This window comes from Amphiura filiformis, chromosome 7 (assembly GCF_039555335.1).
Source record: "Amphiura filiformis chromosome 7, Afil_fr2py, whole genome shotgun sequence".
In the NCBI taxonomy this organism is placed as follows: Eukaryota; Metazoa; Echinodermata; class Ophiuroidea; order Amphilepidida; family Amphiuridae; genus Amphiura; species Amphiura filiformis.
In genome coordinates this window covers 18,621,475-18,638,833 of record NC_092634.1, presented here as the reverse complement: position 1 = coordinate 18,638,833, position 17,359 = coordinate 18,621,475, and the positions used below count along the sequence as shown (strand labels likewise).

Sequence of the window (17,359 nt, the reverse complement as noted above, 5' to 3'; positions counted from 1 at the left end):
AGTGTAACTACCCTGTTTACAGAATGTAAAGTTCACTATTTCATACACAGAGCATGTTTTTTATATAAATACTAAATGAAATGTGAACTTTGCATTGGTATTTGTATACCAGTAATGTTAGGACAAGCTTTTGCAACAGCCAAAGTAAACTTGCAGTATCTTCTTGTAAAATGACATCGATGATATCGCGTTTTGACTGCTGTGGGCAAATAAAGGCTCTGATGGGTATAGAGCCTTGTTTTGTCCAATTTCTTATTTGTTTGAGATATTTTTTAGGGTCATGGGATATGCCGTTTGAAATTAGTCATACCAATGTGAAAGATGCAAGAAAAGTCTTTCACAGATGGAATATGTTTTTCAAATAGAACTGCCTCGGGTTGATTATTTTGAAACCCATACTCCTCTTGGTATATGGCTTTACCAATATCTTCTACAGCCGGAGTGAGTATTTCAAATGGAAGTTACCCAATTGCCTGTTCTGTTTGAAATGTATACTCCCTTTGTGGAAGATTTTGCCTAAATTCAAACGGGGATTGTGGATTTCAAGTGGAATATCCCATTCAGGGTTGGGTTCGGTTTACGGTTGGGGTTAATTGGTAAATGTAGGCTTATAGTTTTACATTTTTTATTTATTGAAATAAAAATTACCAGACACAAAATTGGTCAAAACAAGGTTAAACAAGGGACTGATGAGACTTATAGGACATAATTTCGGGGGATTGCCAAGTCAACCCACCCTTAGAATGACTTTATAGCCGAATATTGTGATAGATAATCATCTACCACTGCATTCGGCACTAACATTGTTAACGGGAAGCAGGAATGCATAAAATGCAAGAAGTGTCCCAACATATTTGTGCATGATTGCATAGGCTGCAACTTGCCCCACCCCTCGGGTCAGTACACCACTTGCTTAAAATCCTAAATGTGCCATTTTTGGCAGAAGTTTCTTTTATGACAAAAAGTTTCTGTAAGTTGTAAGACATGAGTTGGGCAACCCTATTTTCGTGATTGTTTTACTGACTTGGGTATGACAAAAATTCAGGGGCATTCATATAAAGGGGTTCCTGGCAGAAAGCAGAATCTTGGACAACTGTCCAGTTACCACGATAGAATTGCTTTATTCTGTGTGGTTAGTAACTGGATAGGGGACCAAGATTCATGTCCCTGCGGGGTCCTGATACATACTGCCAATGCCATCAAGAACGATATTGATACAATACATGTTCACAGCATGCTTTACAATTTCAGAAATGTAGTGTCAATATAATATCACTTGCTGGTCAAACCAAAAAGGGTTAGACAGAGAGAACTCAAAGCTACCAATTGTGACTTCAAGCTCAGTTTCTGGTGGCAGGTCACATATTACACATCATTGTTGGGCATGAAAAATCTCCTATGTATCATTGGCCCCTGAACACGTTTAAAGCAAAACCTCCTATGAGCATCTTGGCAGTTTTGTTTTAAATATATTCAAGGGCCACAAGTACATGGAAGGTTTTTCCTGCCCAACGATGACATAAAAAATAAGCTTAAATACTAAGAATTTAGGTTTGTTGGAGCACATGGAGGAAACAATCTTGGGGTTCACTATGTTCCCTTTCAGGGGTGACCTGCAAACATGGTCGAGTCTGGGCTCTCCTTGTCTAAACTCTTTGGGTTGGACTGATACAGTAATTACAAGGTTTCCTTTTCACTACTGCCACCATAGTTGGAAATGCAATTAACCCAATATAAATATATCAGAAGTAAGAGACTAGAACAAATCAGCCTTATGTTCCAAGATAGATGTACAATTAATTCATCAAAACCAGTCAGCTCCGACCAATGTAATGTGTGAGTTACCATTAAAAGCTTACCCATTTTACCAATAGGATATTAAAATATATATTTGGTACTTGTAAATGTGATCCAGAGTTGTAGAGAAAATTATTTAATCAAACATGACATATTTTGTCATAATGAAAATCACAGTGGCATAGAGATTGTGACCCCTGTGGGAAAGGATGCAGAATGGTGCCCACCCCCCCCCCCATTCCTGAAACAATTGCACACAAAAATGTACACAAATATTATTATTGGTCTTTCAAATGACTATTATGTTGAAATTTTTGCTAGAGGGCGCAGAATCTAAGTGGCACTGAAGTTGACGGTTTAGCGCCCCCTAAGATGGTGGCCTTTCTTTTCCCCTAGCTACACCACTGGAATCAGGTACCTACTTGTTGCAGTGCAGCAGTGACAGCACCAGGGGAGGGGAATGGGAGATTAGTTTTGGCTTGCCGGGGCTTTCCCTCATTCAAAGTACATAATGTGGGAAATTTCTGCTTTTAGGGCCCAAAATGGCAAATTCTTGCCCATTCCAGAAACTCACTTCCCCATGCCCCCTCTCCTGGAAATACCATTTCTGATGTTACCAGAGATTCTGACTGCTCTGACATGCAAAGATGCAAATTTGCACTATGTACAATTGGCCGACAATGTTCAGTGGCATATACATATCATATACCAGAATTGGATATTGTACTTCAAAATGTTGAAACGCTCATGCTTCTATTAGAAAGTGCACAATGAAGTTTGGAAGCGAGCTTTCCAGCTAGCAGCTGTACTATATTATCTTGACCGTTTATTAACCGGTTAACCAGGAAGCTTATGCAGGATTTGCTACAATAGCATTTCAAATTAGGTGTAGGCCTAACCTATGTAACTTTCGAACATGTGAAATTATTTATATAAATAAACCAAAAAAAATCTGGTTAAAAAAAATAGCACCTCCCCCTAAAAAAACCCACCGAAAGTGGTTTTGAAACGTTCGTACAGCCGCTAAACCTGACCTGTCCTGAAGCACTGTGCATTTTATGTTAGAAGCATGAGAGTTTCCACACTTGCAGCACAAGGTCCAGTGTTGATTTAGAGAATAAACGATAGGAATTTTTATTTTGCCTGCCTGTCGTCTATCATAGGTAGAGGATAGGCAAAATAAAAATTCCTATCGTTTATTCTCATTCTTAGTCAGTTAAATATTATTTTAATAACTGTAAACAATTTTTTTAAAGCAAAAACTAAGTTACCGTCATAAAAACTCCCCTCATAAAATGAACGAAACTTGTTTACAACTTCACGTATTCTGCTGCGCGTACTGCTAGCGCGTCGTGTATTCCGCACTAGTCTACGCATTACAGCGCAATACATACGCGCACCTCTACAAGCGTGTAAGGCATTATCAAGACGCATGATGACGTGGGGTCGTCTACGGCCTGATAAACGGCACCCGAAATCTTGCGATTGTCCAATCAAAAATGTGTTTACGAACTAGACCACTCCCACTGACTAAGAATTCAAGATGTGGATCATTTTGAATATTACCCCTGGTGACCTCTTAAGGTCACAAAAGGTCATACAGGGGTAAAAATTGAACATACTTCGATTTTGTTTAAAAATCTGATCACAAAGATTTAAAAAAGCATAGTTTGTGATACTAGTATCTACATACGACCTATCTTTATTGAGTTAGCTTCCAAAGGGGGTAACTCAAGTGTGGAAACTCATGCTTCTAATATAAAGTGCACAGTGGCTCCCAGTTTGGGAGCTTAAAGGTGGGTAACCTGATTGTCAGCCTCATCCCCAACTTTACCCTATCAAAATGCAGATTTTGGTATCAGATGAAAGCTCATAGTTTTCTCATTAACATATTTAAATTAGGCGTTCCAAATCAGTATATTTATGAAGAAATCGTCAAAAAAACTGTCGAATTAGTCTAATTCAGCAGTTTTTTGATGATATCTTCAAAAATACACCGATTTGGAACTCCTAATTTCAGTATGTTAATGAGGAAAATAGGATCTTTCATTTGATATCAATTTATTACATGATCATGATGATTATCATTAATAAAAACACTGTAGACTACTATACTGCGCCAAGAAAGTATCCTTACACTTGGTAAAATAATCACAATTTCAAAACTGAACAATATTGGGGTAAATTTTTTTTTTAATAGATGCACTATCTAATTCTGCACATCATGACACCACATTGAATCCAATGTGACCTCAAGAAGTAAAGTAAATTTACCCCAGTATTGTTCAATTTGGAAATTGTGGTTATTTTTCCAAGTGTAAGGATACTTTATTGGCGCAGAATATTTGTCCGCTGTATTAAATGTCAGTAATTCCATAAATAAAAGAATTAGTCGCATTTACAATACAAGGAACATTTATATGATCTTTTTGCATGAATGCTTGAAAGGGACAACATTCTATGTTATACCGTTTTAAAGAATTTGATTTTCCAAATATATCAGTTCACCTTCCTTTAATAGCTGTACTATTATGACTTTATATTTGGATTTGGTATTTCCTACGTGGTTCGATGTCAGATCCCCGTTGACGCTATAGGTGCTAATTAGGAAAGCATATCATTAAGAGTCGAGGGTTGTGGTATAAGTTTCATCTTTAGGATCAGTGTGGTTTCATTTACGGAAATAATGTCCCATGATTGGCACAAGTCCATGAGAGCTCATGAGAATGAGGTTTGACAGTAGCTTGCGGTGTATGGTTAAGGTGCACTTTCCTCTGATGAAGTCACGGGCAAGTGAACCATGAGGGTACCCCCATCGCTCGTCCTTCGAAGGGACGGTTTTTTTAAATTTAAAAATCGTTGGCGGTGCCATAACGTGCAGGCAGTTTCGAAACAGGTATAATTATTGATGAGCGAGGAAAGTATAATCTGGGTCATAGAGTTGAATAGAGTATATATGACATTTCTCCATAGTATTAAAGTTGCTGTAATTTTGTCCAAATGATTTGCAAAGTCCATTTTGAACAGACCAATCGTATATTTTGTGTCTCGATCTCTTTTCGGAAAATTGGTTATTTTAGGGGTTAGTTTTTAGACTCTCAGATGATCAAACCGGGTGATCAAAACCCTTGTGTTTAATTCTCGGATCTGACAAAGAATCCATGTTGATGTTTGGGTCGGGGGGTTGGGTGTCACTTGAATATGGAAGTATCTTACCTGTATCGAAGACCGGCACTTGGGGCGGCTCCAAGAATATGTGGGATGATGTGTGGTAACGCTGAAATTGGGTATCATTGATCATGAAAAATAACTTTCTTGGGCATGTTGGGCAAAATGTGCAAAAATTTGTCATTTTGAAGCTATTAAAATTGCTACAAAAATGTTTAAGTAGTTTAAAATTATTTAGATTTTGTGTAAATTTATAAAAACAAGGGGGTCATTGGGTATATGATGAAAAAGGGGGTCTATTGACAGGCACATGACACGTGCCAATCTTTGTGAGTGCCCCTCCAGTTTGTGACTTAAATTGGGTCTCTAAATTGCGAAAGAGAACAGTTTCCGCATCACTTTATAGACCTAAAACCCCTATAACTCTTAGAAATAGGTGTTCTATTTCTAATGTCTTCGTGCAGCTTCCTATATGGGAGGCCTAACCCCGGGCCTAACCATCAAAAAGGTTCCTGAAAATTCAATTCAAGACTCCGACTTTAGAGAACCATTACATCCAGGTTCTGCAGCCTCTTTAAAAAAGGTTCCATATAGAGTGACCCAAGATCCTTTTATGGTTCTTTTTAAGAACCATCAAGACGAGAAAGCCGGTATCAAGGGTTCTATAATGCACGAGAGGAAAATAAAAGAATCGGTTTGAAACCTTTGCAACATGTACAAAGAGGCTTGGCAAACTTTAACTCAAATAATGCTTTACTATGCATGTTTACGGCCGGGTTTATAGGTATTTAGAATTTAGAACTTGATTTCATATAGCCTATCCTTTAGTTTGTTCACATTTTCAAAGAAGGGGATAAACTGATTTGGAAGCTTTTGGAGAAATATTATGTTGGGTTTTACACGTGTATACACCACGCCTAATTATAACACTTGGACAAGTTATCAAGTTTACAAAGCACATAATGAGCCAAAATAGCATCAATTCCAATGGCACAGTTCAGTTATAATGGTAACCTTTATTTAACAATTTAGACCTCAAGTTGGTGAGCATGAGTTTTTGTACCCAACTGTTTCAAAGGTTATTTTGTGAATGTACAAACAAATAAGAAACTATGTGTTGGTAGATGAGCATGTTGAAGTCGCCAGGTCGAATTAAAGTTTTAAACTTGACATTTGTTGCGTGGAATTTTGCAAAATATGCGCAACTAAACTGGCAAAAATGAGCTCCCCTGAGAGACCACTTTAGAACTCCGCAGGCGACGCCCTAGGCGTTCTAACAAAAACCGCACAGCCAGCATCCAAACGATCGCAAATACCCGAGCGCCATTCTTATATTTGACGCTCTTTTAAGACAAACCCATATTATTTCTTTTTAATTGTTTGAAATGGACATTTTGCCAGACAACATTCGGACCAATTATTTTGGTATAAATAGAAAGGTGGAAGCGTGAGGATTCGGCATTGGAGTTGATTTGGGGTAGCTATCTGGAATAGAGGATTTTATCTAGTTTTGCTAGTGACGACAACATTTTGGTCGATTTCCAACTTGGTAAGACATTGTATTTTTGAAAGTTTGAATAAATCTGTTTTGTTTAAAATTAACAAAATATGCTTACCGACGGGCTATTTACGAAAACAATGCCATTGTCGGCATTGATACATATTTGTACTAAATTGTAGTTTATACAGAAAAAGTTGAGTTATAATCGTTACTAATCTTATAGAAAGAAGATGAAATTATCATTAATTATAGAATTTTCGCCCAAATAACTTTATCTCATTAGCGCACCCGTGACCTGTGCATAGCCAGGATTGGTTTTACACGGGGATGCGGAATTTTAAAAAGGTGGACTTTTTGAAAAAGAAATTCGCTGACATGCAAACATTTGGACTTAACTCCTTGCCCGCGGGGCTTTGGAGATTATTGAAAAGTTGAAAATGAAAGAGTGGCCGAGTTTGTCTTTCTAATTTAGAACTTGTTCGGGACCTTTTTGGGGCATAGGCCTATCTTTAAAATGTTACCCCAGTGAAAATGTTTTTGTCGATTAGGGGAGGGGTACATAGCACTCACTGCACCCCTGGATACCATGCCGTTTAAAAATGCAACTAACACGGATTAACAGGTGAACCATGCAAGCAATTGTTGGTGAACATTTTAACCAACACGTTAACGTGTGTTCCCGGCGTCGCGTGTGAACTTGTTGGCTAACTTTTTAAACGACATTTGCGTAGAACTTTCTCCTGCTAATCAGTATTGGTTAAAATTTTTAACAGATGTGTTATAACAGTGTAGGCCTACGTGCCTGATTGCCCAACGTCTTTGAAGTATGCGTAATGATTAGGCCTATTCAATAGGCCTACCGCAACTGCAAAAAATATTCGTCTTACAAAAGTTATAGGTCTAACTAAATAATGCGTATGGTATTAATGTAATATTTTATCGATGGAGACCTATACTAGAAATAATCATGATGATTTTAATATTAGATTCAGGCCTTTTGGTATGAAAGTCAGCAAAAAAGAAGAAGCAATGTTTCGTTTGTCCCCCATGCCGAGGAGAGAGAGAGAGAGGGGGGTCACATACATCATTGTACATGACTAAAATCGGACGTGCCGATTTTCGGTAGCATTTTCGACTTTTTTGTATATCAATGACCCCCATTTCTAAATTATATAGGCCAACGTATTTGATATAATATGAATGTGTCCTTTTTCAAATTCTCTCAATATTTTCGGAAAATAGCCCAATAAATTGTATCTTAATATAGGGCCTACCAAAATATTTGGGGAAAAGTTGGTATATCGATTGGTCCAAATTTCTTGGTATAGCCTATTGATGGGTCCGCTTTTTAAAAATTCTCAGAGGCACCCCGCACCCGTACCCCATAGCCTATCCTCATGCCAGAACGTTTCTCAAACTTGAGAAAAGTTCAAAGCGAATACCTAAGAATTTTGTGCTACCAAATCTGGATCATTGTTTCACTCGTTCTTAACACCAGGGCTTCAACGTTTCTGCCTATTTTGCTTACTCGTTGTTTTATTTAGTTCCATTAACCCTCCACACACGGATGTCGAATGCGGACGACAAGTTCAATTATTTTTTAATTCAACAATAATTTCAGCAGGTATAGGCATACATATTTGGAATCAGCATGAAAAATGCATTAAAATGAGTACAAACAAGTCCAGTATTGGTTCGTTGGTTCTTGAGACAGCTTTTGATAGTTTGAGAAAATATCTCAAAACCTAGACTCAAGCCATCAAGCACGCAACGCAAGTTTATAAAGCGAGAATACTTTCTCCTTTGGCGTAACATGTCAAAACGCAGCATGATTTTCTCCAAATGGAAAGTCTGCGGGATAAAAACCAAATGTTGGCTGTCAAGGTCAAAGACTAGAGTGAAAAAACGAAATTAGTTTTGACGTTGTTCACTTAAGACCTAAAAGAAAGGAAAGAGGAACAAATGAAAGCGAAAATCTAAATCTCGGCCAGTAGCCTATATTAGTCTCGGGAGGGGTGATACTCACTGAAAATGGGTGACGGGGAGGTGTGACCACGTTGACCCCACCCAATTTTTCGACTTTTTCTCACCCAATGAATCCCTTTTTAAATACTAAGCTTTCACCGAATGACCGATTTTTCTCTAAGATGACTAATTATTTTCAAAATGTTCCTACATTTAGATTCCTATTTTATTTTTATATTGCGTCACTGTTTATTGGGCCCAAGTGCCCTCACTGAATATACCTTTTTTGGGGCACCCTCTACGGAGGTAGAGGCAGTTTTGAAACTTTTGTAGTGACTGGCTGATTGTCTTCTTCACACCTGGATGAATCGGGCGCTGAATTGGTGGTGTGCGCCCTTATAAAGCACATTGGCCCGAATTAGGCCTGTCATAGATATCAGGTCAAAAACAGGATAGATAATGTGTAAGATTCTGATTTGACGGTCTGAATTAAAACTTAAGAAGTTACGTAATGATTTTAAAGCACTTTTAAAGTGAAAATATAGTTTAATTTGCTGATGGTGCTGAAATGTACATATTTCGAAATTTAATTAAGACTACCCGTACATTGCAACATATATAAAATTTTCATCTATTTATTTTCATGCAATCTATTGGTAGTATTTTTATAGTCAATATGTTGCCGAAAAGGTCTAAAATCGCGCAAAGAAAAGGCGCGTTTTCACGTATGTTTCAATGGGACGCTGAATTGGTGGTGTGCGCCCTTAACCATAGAACTACTGAGTCATATTATTTTGTAACACGGACTTAAGGGAAGGGGTATGAACGTTTGGACAGTATTTATTGTGCGACATGAGAGCACATCAGACCTATCGAATTGCATTCTGAATACGAAGAATGTCCTTCTGATATCAAATAATTTTGATTTTTGAAATTCGCAATGTAATACACATTTTATGGCAAATCATTAAAAATTGATATTTTGATATTTAAGGGATCTGAAATGAGCGTTTAGAGCGTTTCGACAGTATTTTTTATGGGACATGAGAGCACCACAGACGTATCGAATTGCATTCTGAATACGAAGAATGTCTTTCTGATATCAAATAATTTTCATTTTTGAAAATCACGATATAATACAAATTTTATGACAAATTATAAAAATTTTACATTTTTTCAAATTTTTGATATATAACAGTCCTCGAAGTAAATTTTATAAATCTAATGATATATTCTTAAAGTGTATGTAGCTGGGAGGAAAAGCCGACGATCAATTGAAAATTTTGACCTTTCATATTGAAGATATGGATTTTTTCCCCAAAAGACCTATTTTTTTTGTTTTTGGAAAAAAATCCATATCTTCAATACGAAATGTCAAAATTTTCAATTGATCGTCGGCATTTCATCCCACCTACATACACGTTAAGTATAAATCATCAGATTTATAAAGTTTACTTCGAGTACTGTTAAATATCAAAAATATAAATTTTTAATGATTTGCCATAAAATGTGTATTACATTGTGAATTTCAAAAAATCAAAATTATTTGATATCAGAAGGCCATTCTTCGTATTCAGAATGCGATTCGATATGTCTGATGTGCTCTAATGTCCCACAATAAATACTGTCCAAACGTTCATACCCCGTCCCTTAAGGCTACAGAAAATTGTTTTCAGGGGCATAGCTGGGATTTTGTTCGGGGGGCTGTGTGGGTTGGTGCCAAAATCCACCCACAAGGACAATTTATAAGGCCCAATGTCACAGGGGAAATTGCCCAAAGTGGTCAAAATATTGTATAAAGTTACTCAAAGTTTCAAAAACTTGCTTAAAACTTTCTCGAAATCACGGCAAGTTTCACAAACTTGCTTTAAAGTTTCTCAAAATCGCGTACAGTTATTCAAAGTTTCACAAAATTGCTTAACAATTGCGTATATAGTACAGTTATTGAAAAGACACTCAAAAGTTTTCAAAAAATTGCTTCACTCTGCACACAAGCTGCGTAAGGTGGCCGCGCAGCGGATCATTCACGAAATTTTCAAAAAATTTCCAATGCAGCTCAATGCAGTCAAGACAATGTTGCGCAGCTTTGGGGAACTTTACGCAACATTATAAAATGTTGCGAAATGTCAGGCGTTTTTGGACAATTTTGCCAACTTTGGACAATTTCCCTTGTGATATGTGGCTTATAAATATATACGCTCGTAGTAACTCTAACAAAAAATGTCTTTAAAAAGACAACACCATGGATGAAATTCATGTTTCATAATTTTACAATTTACATTGACAAGTACTTGGAATGCTATAGTAATTTTTTGTGTGTAGCACATGCACAACTAACCGGGTTGGAAATGTTGTTACCACGAATACCACCAATGACATAGTAAGCTAAATTGAAAAATGTGTGTTAAATAGGTCTACATTTAATTTATACTTAATTTATACTTGTACAAACAAAGGGATCAATGGAAATCACATCCACCGAGTTTCGCATCAATCCAACAATCTATATTCAGACGACTTTGTGATTACGTTTTATGACATGACTTTGAACATTCTGACAATCCAACAATATATACTTATTCCACCCTGAGACGGTCTCAGTTCCACCTCAGGCTCAGATGACCTTTAACAATTATAATCAAAAAGACTGATTACTCAATCCCAGGGGTTCCCTGGCTCAATTCAATCTTTATTTTCTGAATGTGTTGATTATAATTGTTACTATACTGCTGGGTGATGCATGGGAGTGGTATTAATTTTTTACAGAATGGATTGGCCTATATACATTTTCTTTACTAATACTAGTCACTTGCTTGGGTTTATTTTACTTGGGGATCTCTGGATCTTCTAAGGTACTGCGAGGGCTCTGATTAAGAGCTAGGTCTGGATTTGGCAGCTATACTGATAATGGTTGATTGGAAATCTGAAAATAAACACTTATTTTGTAAACAGATGATACTCTGTCATTATGTATGGATGGAAACTTAGGAAATTGCTGTTAATGGAATAATTGATATATTAAACATACATTTTGTTTTTTCAACGATAAAAATCCATTCACAAATAAGGTTTTAAGGAACCATTTGACATTAAATATTTTGAACAATTACTCTATGAAAAATGATATAAATGCACCCCTGCTGATCTAGGCTACTGATAAGCTGTCAACAAGTGACCACTAATTCAACAATTATAATGAGCAATTATCTGACCAGACAGGAACCAAGCTGGGTATAAGGTGCACTGTTAACTAGGGTTAGTTTATACCATCACTAATTGATGTTGGGAGTGACACTAGTGGGGGGGGGGGGAGGGGGTTAAATACCAGTAATTGGGGTAGATAGTTGCTTTGGTTTTATACATTTTGGTAGAGCAACTGGGCAGTTAGTATACATGTATTTGTACAGAGCTTGCCGAAGGCAAGCTTCACTATAGGCAAGTCACCAACAAGTAAAGTAGGACCACTATGCAGTAAAGATCACTGTCTACCTGAGATATTGGTCTACCCCACACACCAACCGCTAAAGTCCACTGACACAGCCGGTCTTTACTATAGTGTCAGAGGGCATATGGCATGGTTTTTTCATTTTTTCTTTCAATTGGATGGAAAATAGGTTGGCTTTGGAGCAAAGCTAATCCAGACCTTGCTAATAGTTATAGTCAGAAACAGGTATTTTGTTCTGTAGTCCCTGGCAACCCAGTCTGCTTGTGGCTCACTCGCAAACATACACGACAGAAACCGGCTGTGAAGGAGCCTAATGCACGTAAACAATTTTCTTATAACATGTATAATAAAATCCGATTTTGAGTATAATAAAGAAAGTCATGCATATGCAAAATGAAGCAATTACCTATTGCTAACTTGGTAAAATGCATCATAGTACCCAGTTTTGGTTTGTGGTTTCGAAATGTTGCAATTAAACATTAGTTCTTTCAAATATGAAACGCTAAAACCCAAATCTAGAACAAACAATCATATATTTAGAAAGATATAGCAAACTTTCCATGATAGAGATTGGACCCAAGACAAAGTACACCCAAATTAAGTGTCAATTCAGAATTATCCCGGCCACCATGGTGGAAAAATGGACTTCTGCTGTCCCTTTGTAAATTTTTCTTATGCATGCATATTATAGCTGGGTTCGTCGAACAAAGCCCGCCCCGCACCTTACTGCCGCATCCCCTCATAATTTAAATGAGAATTCTTTCAAAAGCGATGAGAATTGGACAAAACTATGAGAATTGGAAAGTTTTCTCATTTCTACGTGTTCTATGAAACTTTCAGTGCGACTAATCGAGGTGATTTTGGGCGTACACGCTACAGCGTGTACGCACCATTCTAATATCACTTATGACGTTTACGCCCAATATTTATTGGTCTCGCTATGACTCGACCAATAAATATGGGCTCAATCAATCCGATTTTATATCAAATTTCTGACCATTTCTATAATATAGTTTACGTGAGAGGAGCTAAATTAGACTAATAGATACTAATTCATAATTGGCATCATAGTGTGACACTCCCGGGTGAAACCTACGCATCATTTTAATTGAAACTATACCCCGGGGGCACTCCTCCCACATTACTCCTACACAAAACATTGTTTCAAAATAGTTTACTGTTTCTGTTTGTATATTTATTTCTAGGTCCAACTGACACATCAAGAACATGTCATCAAAAATCGTGATTATCTTCCTCGTTGCGTGCATTTCTTTGGCAGCAGCACAAAGAGGCGATACTAGTGACCTATGCGAAGAAGGATGGAGCGCCCTGGACACCAAGAACGCTAGTCCATTCCGATGTGCGAAGTTTTTCAGTGAAACCATGACGTATGACGAAGCCAATAGCTACTGTGTGTTGGGAATAGTCCAGGCAGAAATGGCCAACTTGTGGTCATCCAAGACAAAGGCACAAATAAACGTCTTGACATACTCTTTAGGACAGTATTCAGAGGACCATACCCATCTTGGATTGGGCTCAGATGTAAGTCCCACTTAACGATCTTTTTGCGTAGGCCTACTGAAAATTCAGCAAAATGGCTTCATGCAGATTAACAATGTCTATTAACCTTAAAATCCATTTTTGAGCCTTTTTGAGGATTTTTGGACGCAATTCTAGACTTTGCAGGCGCCTACTCGGCAATACTTGGCAAAATAAATTTGGTATCAAATTAAAGCTCTGTTTCTCTAGATTCCAAAACTTTTGTCGGCATATATCGATGACCATTGACTTTTTTCGCTATTTTGCGGTGCAAAAAAAAAAAGAGCTCACATTTCAAAATCGGGTTTTCTCTTAATCCGCCACAGAGAATTGCTTTTGAGATCAATTGTCCAGTTTTTTTCGGCATGTTATCATTAAAAACACTTGTCGACTTCATATGAGCCGATATTGAGTGATTTTAAGTGAACATGTCGGTAGATATGGTCACTACAATCTCATATTCACTGACTATATTAGCCGAATTTCGTTCTTACATAAAATGCGGAGTGATTTAGTGTTGCGCCCTCTTGAAGTCAGAATTCAACTCATCTATAGACGAATCCAACGAGCCAAGTCATGGTCAGGATTTGGTCGGCCATTTGGTTTCCCGCATGGACCAAACAGGTGCCCAATTGGGTGGATTAAACCAGAGAAGATGTAATAAAGAGGAGGTCGATCAAGCTATCCTCAAACAAAATATGTGTAAGACCGCTCATTCAAAGTAAATGATGAATCATCCTATTTAGCTCCTTTACAATAAAATACCACAATGGGGTTTGAACCCGGGATGGGTGTGATACACAAATTGCAGCTAACTGCTTTTAGGGATAGGTCAGTGTGTGCATGTCATCATGCCATGCACATCATGCATGCAGACCCTGTCATCTTGTCAGATTTCGGATAAAATATGACCGAAGTTCCATGGCAAATTATAATATTTGCTGCTTGTTGCCACTTTCAGCCTCTATTATTTATGATAAAGAATGTTTTCAATTATCAGAATATCTTTATTAGGTTTGCAGGAAATGACAGGAAAATACATAAAATAATAAAATAGAAATGATCAACAATCATCACCTCTCTAAAAAATCCTAAAAATTTCTTCTTTAGAAATTTATATATTTACAAAAAAGGGCGGATTTGGGAGGAAATTTTACAGCACTCGATTTCTTTCTTGTATTATCCACATATGGTAGGCCTATTCCATCCAAGCAGCAGGTCCTTAAGGCTGAAATCGCTATACGAAATACGCTCATTCGATCAGGCGGAGTTCACATAGTATACTCCTATATGAACTCAGCCTGATCGAATGAGCGTATTTCGTATAGCGAATAGCGAGTATGTCAGTTTACCCATTTTCTTCGTCTTATCAAATGCTTGTAACTCAGTTACTTCTTGAGGTCACCTTGCATTCAACGAGGTGTCATAATATGCAGAATTAGATAGTGCATCTATTGAAAAAAATGAATTTACCCACATATGGTTAAGGTTTTTAAAATTAGGACGGTATAGGCCTACGCTGCACTAAAATCGAACACGCACGATTCCCACTATACTATACTATATACGCAAGTATACGGCCTTTTCGAATAGCTCTTATGTGACCCGGTACTACCTTGCTCGATTTAAGCTATACGCGTGCGCCTGCAAAACGTGTATCGTATACCCGAATAGTATACTTCTATGATCGTAGCCTTATGTGACCCGGTAGGCCTACTATGAAATTGCCTTGCTCGATTTAAGCTATACGCGTGCACCTGCAAAACGTGCACCGTACTACCTGAATAGTATTATGTGATCGCAGCCTAACACACGCGTTTCATACTTTTCAACAAATTCTCTATAGAAACATTGGAAATATTTCCAATAACTGAAGTGAAAATCGGTCAATCATCATGGGCGGTCACACACATAACATATTCAAGTGGATGTTTAACTATACTAGAGAATAAAGTACTATGAATAGATGCGACAAGATTACCTACGGGATTATCTCAAGGATATAATTCTGTTGACCCTCCTCTTTATTACATCTTCTCTGATTAAACCCATTTAAAATTCGATGTTAGATTCTTTTGTGTTGTAAACATGCATGTAAACTGTCACCATTCTTTTGTCTACGTGTAAACACGGGTGATAGAATGCAGTTTAAAATACCCTTCAAGGACGCATCATTTCACACCGTTGTTTTAGGTCCGGGTTTTAGGTGAGATAGCTGCGTCCCCGTCGCGGCTATGGCTGCCATTGAGGAGTAGGAATGCGTGAAATTGGATTCATAGACGAATCCAATTTCACGCATTCCTACACCTCAATGGCAGCCATAGCTGGGTCCCCGTCGGCTCCATCTCACCTAAAATGTGAAATGATGCGGCCTGGAGGGTATTTCAAACTGCCACCCGTGTTACACGTAGACAAAAGAATGATGACAGTTTACAACACAAAAGAATCTAACATCGATTTTTAAGCGGCTTTAATCCACCCAATTAGGCAGTCACACCACCAGTTTGGTGCTGCAGGGACCCAGTATATGGCCGACCAAATATATTTAAATATGTTCTCAGTTAGCCTTTTTCCTGATTACTATACTCACATAACCCACATACCCGTACCTTTTCTGTCCTCATTTTCTTTGCTTTTTAAAAATTTATAGTAGGCCTACCGCTTCATGTTGTTTGTACTTTAGAACAAATACACATCTTTTTCCCGTATTTAGTACGTCCTCTCATCAGTTTTCAAACAACTCAAGTGCAATGCATTCCCCGTATAATCCTTGATCTCCCGTGTGAATTTGGCGACATTTGGATCCAAACTGACGGAGCCTTTCAACATGTTCAATCTTCATACTAACATACAAACCCACAAACATACCGGTACAACATTTCGCTGTTTATAGTAAGATGTTACAATAGCACATGTTAACGTCAAAATAATTAGATATATTTTGATTCATAAAATCACAACATGAATGATATCCAGTCAGGCCAGTGAAACGAATTCCACTGACCATCCAGGATTCGAACCTGGGACCTTTGGGGGAAGAGCTGTTTATGTATATCTAACTTTCATACACTATTTTGTTTTCATTTCAGTGGACGAGCCTAAAAACGAAGGTGACGAAAGGATATGGAAATGGCATAATGCAGGTCGTATGCGAGGCTTTGAAAACTGGGCGCCGAATTCGCCAAACAACGCCCAGCAAAGTGGAGGACAGGAGTGTGTTTACATTAATGATTACAGGAAGGAAGGCGGTTGGAATGACTTCGAGTGCGAGACGTATTTACCGTTTGTGTGTCAGTATGAAACTTAGAGGTTCAGCACCAACCGGGGAAATTCAGCCAATATTGAAGGGGTGGATGACATTTAAAAAATTTGTTTTACGATACAGTTGGTCCAATGTTGTTTTGTCCAAAAGCACTTTGTTAATAATATTTTGGTCCAAAATATGTTTTAATCTACACGAAGGTCTATTTGGTCAATCAAAAATATACGGGACAAAGTAAGGTTTGGACCAAAATAAAGTTCATTCATTCATTCATTCATAAAAGGTTTATTAAGAAATTGTCATCACAGTATAAAAACCGAATTGCAACAATTTTACATACAAATTCAACAACATAATAATAAACATATACACGATACGAGAAAATTACAAAAATATCAAAACAGCATTGACTAGTACATAGGCCCCAATACACTCATACAGACCCAATCACACACCCAAGCACCCCTACGCACATCCCACACACACATTCACACCCCAACGCACACCCACCACACATCCCACACACCCACCCCTACATACTCACCCACCTCATCACACACACAAACTAATCACACACTGAACACACCCTTAAACGCCCACGGCACTCACTCCAACACTACCCACACGCACCCCTACACTTTCAAGAATCAAGCCAAAATAAGAAATAGAATCCTGCAACTAC

The 17,359-nt window shown here is 37.7% G+C and overlaps 1 long non-coding RNA gene across 1 annotated transcript; it reads left to right on the top strand.

The window, feature by feature from the left end:
• Nucleotides 1-6,397: 6,397 nt before the first annotated feature.
• Nucleotides 6,398-16,930, top strand: LOC140156830 (uncharacterized). The gene is made up of 3 exons (XR_011859596.1): nucleotides 6,398-6,514; nucleotides 13,082-13,418; nucleotides 16,505-16,930. It is a non-coding gene; the product is annotated as an uncharacterized lncRNA (long non-coding RNA).
• The last annotated feature ends 429 nt before the right edge of the window (nucleotides 16,931-17,359 follow it).